The sequence below is a fragment of the Olea europaea genome, chromosome 20 (assembly GCF_002742605.1).
Source record: "Olea europaea var. sylvestris chromosome 20, O_europaea_v1, whole genome shotgun sequence".
NCBI classification, from domain to species: Eukaryota; Viridiplantae; Streptophyta; class Magnoliopsida; order Lamiales; family Oleaceae; genus Olea; species Olea europaea.
Window position 1 is genome coordinate 4,431,313 of NC_036256.1, and position 5,438 is coordinate 4,436,750.

Below are 5,438 nucleotides of genomic sequence, written 5' to 3' on the forward strand. Positions count from 1 at the left end.
CAATTCTTTTAGAAAAATAATTTTTCCAATTCAAAAGTTTGCTATCTGAAAAATGAGTCTCAAGTTGAGACTAAAAATTCGGAGTATAACTTCTTCGGTTTGAAATTGATTTGTGGAAACATTTCAAATATATTTCACTCCTTTGACCTCCAATTGCATCCAATTGATCATATATGATCTTCAATCATCATTTTATGCTCTGAATCAACTGTTGAATGTTTACACATTGGTCGAATTTTTTTCGTTTTTGCTCGTTTTTCGTTCCTTATTCCAATTCCGCCCATTTGCATTGATTTCAATCTAACAAACATATTTAACATATAACTAAGGTATAACTCATTCAAATCATTAAAAAAATACCTCAATTTATTAGTCTAAATAAGTGTACAAAATACACTGATCACAGCGCCAATCAAAACGATTTGTGTAAATTTTCCCAAAGTTAACATGCAAATAATTAACTAACTGTTTACTTCTATATTATTTACTATAGTTTTGACAACTCGATAAAAGTTCGTTCACTTATCGCAGATAGAAGAAGAATCGACTGTGAACAATATGTGTTTTTATTTTGGAACCGTATAGTACCAAAAGTACACATACGAAGAAGAAGCAACATGACTTTAGGACATCATTTTTTACGTGACTCCCAAGAGTTGCTTTCTAAATCTCTTTTCTACTTTATGTTATATTATTGTCTTGTATTTGTTATTTTATTATGTAATTGATCATCAATCTACACACAAATCACCAATTTTCCCGAACACTCTTCTCTTGTTCCTTCTTTGAGACCTCATTAAGATAGTATTAGACATTCTTGCTCTATTGCAATACGCACGTGTAACGCCCCAAAATCTATTTCATTTTTTTTATTTTATAAAAATAGACTTGAGGTGTTACAAAAAATCAATAATCTTTATTTAATTTAAGCAGAATTTTTTTTTTCATATTTTGAAATTTGATCGATAACTTGATATTGATAAATCAACAATTTAAGTGAAAATTTTCAGATTAAATAAAATCTTGAAATACTACAATGTCAACCCATAAATTTAGTTTAACATAGAACATCAATCGCTCGAACACAAAAGAAAAACTATTAAATAATGTGCAAAAAATTTAAAATAAGGATGTTTTTCGAATATAAATTTGCAATTATCATTTCTAGAAACTTTTACTTGGCAATCCCATAAACACCACTCGATCAATCTTCCACGTATCCACGCGACCCATTGTAATTCGAAAATATTTGTAAAAGCGAGTATTTTATAAAACACTCAGTAAAAATATGTGCATATTCTTATTAATATGATATAAATGTAAAATGGCATAACATACCAACCTTTCTTCGATTTAGAGCAACCGGTCATGATATCCAATAGTTCAAGGAATTTCTTAAGAATTTTCACATCCCGTAAAATTTACATATTTGACCTAACGATTCATCCCCAAAGATTTAACATATTCGACCTAACGATCAATCCCATAAGATTTAACATAAAAATCGACTTGAAGACTTTACTGTATTTCATGCCAAAATCTATAAAATATCGAGAAAATAAGAATTTACCACTTACACAAATATTATTACCTTAGTTGAATTCAATTCTAAAAATATTGCTTGAGATAATAATTAAAAATAGGCAAAATGATTGTAAGCGGATGGAAACCAGCTTGTGAAATTTTAAATGTGTTTGATGAAATAAACAATACTCCTTTACAAGAAGTGTGTGTGTTAACGTGTGGAATCACTTTTTGCATGGTAAAGAGAAAAAAAAAAAAATACTTCCCACACATATATTATATATACACACAATATTTTCTTGTATGACTACCAATCAACTAAAACATCCATTAAAATCAAAACGTACAAGAGTTAAATTTAAAAATTCAATTGGTCAATTATAAGAATTGATTTTTTGACCGTTAGAAGAAAAGTGGGGTCCATCTGTGAGAGAAGAAGTCAAATATGACGGCTGGAATAGTAAAATAACGGTCAAAAAATCAATTTTTTGAAGGAAAAAATCGCTCACAAACAAGCCTATATTCTTTACTTCAATCAGTGAGTCAGTCGGGTGGCAAATTCAAAAAGAACAATTCATTGTTTATTGCCTAAATGAATGATTTACGTTTTGTATTTATTAACAGCTTGTTTGAGAGCGATTTTTTGCTCAAAAAAATTGATTTTTTGACTGTTATTTCACTATTTCAGCCGTCATATTTGACTTCTTCTCTCATAGGTGAACCCCATTTTTCTCCTAATGGTCAAAAAATCAATTTTCAAAATCACTCCCAAACAGACTCTAAATTATAATTGTCATTTCAAATTCGAAGTAGTACCTAACATGAGGTCTTTTTTTTTTCTTTTTTAATGACTGATAGTGTGTTTTATTTTATTCCAATGAATAGGACCTTTCCTTTGATTTAATATATATAGGACTTAAAATACTTTTCTTTCTATCAAAATAACTTAAAATAAACTAGTTCAAAATTATTTCTTCTTAATCCAATTTATGTTATTTAATACAAGCTACAAAATGAGTATAATATTGATATATTTTTATCAGCTAAAAAAATACTTAAATATTAAAACAATTAACTTACGATAAATTTTAAAAGTACACGTAAGCAAAATAAATCATTTATGTGAATAAGTGGGTTGCGTTTATCACTTTAACTTTTGGACTTTAGTGTGACGACAAGGCTGAACATGGACTATTTCATATGCTAAATAATCAATATTAAATTTAGCCCATATAAAAAATATAATTAAAATTCGAGGTGTTCTTCATACATTTCAATTGTTGTAACATAAAGCTTTAGCCTTTCAAAAAACTAAAGGGTAAGTTTAATTTTAAGGTTTTTTTTTAATTAAGTTTTAATACAAACTTAAAAATTCATATTTTTTAATTGTAACTCTTATTTTAATGAATCAATTTTCGTTATTCTTGGGATTGAATATTACACTATAAAATGAGAGAATATTTCATTGTAAAATATATCTTGGAAAACACAAGTTGAAGGGTAATTTTTTATATGTATCATACTATTCATAAAGTTTTGACAACTCCATGAATTTGTAAAAGATTTTTGGATAGCGTTTTTCACAACTCTTTTAGGCCAACCTTTCTAACTTCCTTCTTAAGTTTTATCTTATTTAAATTTGTTATTTTAATTGATAATCTATACATAAATTACTCGTTTTTCTCCAACATCAGTGATGGGTTAGCAATCGTCATTGCAACCACCGCCATTACAACCGTGGCCATAACAACCACAACCATAACAATCCCTGCCACCCATCCATAACTCCACCACCTCCACCTCCAGCCCATTACAATCCACCAAATACACCAACAATATCACTTGAGCAGCTTTAAGATTTGTGAATGGTTGCATATGAGACCTCATATCTTCTTAAAAAAAATAATAAATAAATTATTACAGTCTCCGACCGAGCCTGCGCCCCAAGCACGTTTATTTTTTAATATAAAGCGCAAAACAATCATGCTAAAAGTACAGGGAATTTTGACAGAAAATTTTGAAAGACAACACATAGCGAAGAAAAAATACGCTAATCATGTACCGCCACAACAGTATCTGTATGAATTTGATCAACATTTTCCTGTACTCATGGCTTTTCTCCCCCTAATTACAGTGCATACAAAATGTTGCCATGCCGTTTCAGGACTCTCAAAGAATTGCTTCGAGAAAGTATTTGCCAGCTCCCCCAATTTTCGTCGTAGGGTCGTTTCTATCTGTACTCACAGACAGCTTAAGCAACTAATTAGTCAATAATTTTGCTTATTTATTTATTTATTTATTTATTCTTTTATTTTTGTTTTATTTTTTGCAGTTTTATGATTTTCTGTAAGTTGATAGGCTTTAGTGATAGGACTTTTTAATTCTTCTACTCTTTTTCCTTTTTTACCCTTTTTCATTAGTATTTACAATTTTGGTCAGAGATACGATACCCTTTCAGGTGCAGAATATAATCTATTGTGTTGTATATTAAATCACGTCGTAAATATGTAAACTTTTAAATGCAAAGGTAATAGAATTAATACTATACCTTAGTCTCATAAAAATAATTTTGTTCCTATTTTGACACAAATTAAGAAAATGTAATTAATATAGTTAAAAATATAGATTTTTCTTACATTTTTTCTAACATAACCTTACATTATATAGTTGTTTAAATAAGATTAATTTATATTTTATTGATAACAAGGTACATTAAATGGAGACATAATATAAAATTAAAAATATCTATACTTACAAGAAAAGAGACCTGTTGACCTCCAAAAATGGCTCCAACAGGCACCCTAGCCTCGCTCCCTCGAAACCTGCGCAAGTAGCACCCCATCAAGAAGCAAAGGCAGCTGAACGAGAAGAAGGTCCGACGACCGTTTGCACTCCGACGGTCAAGTCAACGGTCGGACGGAGATAGATATATAGAGTGCAATAGTATGGAGATAGGGGTTTGGCTAGAGAATGTAAAACATACCTTAACTTGTGAATTGAATCCATATATATAGAGAAATGATGTGAAATGGGCTAAGGCGGGTTAATGGGCCTAAGTTCGAGCCCAGTATGAGGTGAGCAAAGTAATAGGCACTTCGGCTGGGCTTTTTATGGCCTCGGTGGCGCCTCGGCTAGGCTTCTTAGAGCCTTGGCTTTGAGGCCCAACACTAATGGACCTAGCTCGGGTCCAATAAAGTGGCCCAATATGGAGTGATAATTCATAGGCGTAACAGTAGTCCCCCAAGTCCGAGTCGTGTTATTTATATGCGGGTCGGACTTGAAATCTAAACTCTCAAATAGGCGAGGTCTTACAGATTGCCTCAGAAAGATGGGTAGCTCCAATAAGCGAGGGTTTACGAATTGCCTCGAAAATATGTATCGATCTCGAATAGGCGAGAACTTACGAATTGCCTCGAGAAATATGAGTCGCTCCAATAAATGAGGACTTACGAACTGCCTCAGAAAATGTGTCAGAATAAGTGAGGACTTACAAATTGCCTCGAAAGATATGCTGCGTATACTTTTTCAATCTCCTCTGTAATATGGACTAAACCAATCCTGCGAGGCTTATGAAGGCTGAATCGTCAGGCTCAAGCTGCTGAGGCACCTGCTGTCGAGGCACCTCCACCATTGACTGGGCTTAGTGTAGTTCACTTTTCACTGTAATCTATCTTCATCACATGCTGTTTTTCTCCGAAGTGTATTAGCCTCGTTAAGCAATTGAACTTTACTTAAGCATAATAACTATAACCTGAAGGGATCCAACGAATGCTGTTGCAGCCGAACTTAAGCATAATAATTGTATGACCTCGGAATTCACGTGAAGTGGCTTCTCCCATTGGCGTTCAGCCTCGCCAAAAGTAGGCATGTGCTAGCACCTCGGAGTTCAAGCGAGGTGGCCCAGAGATGGGACG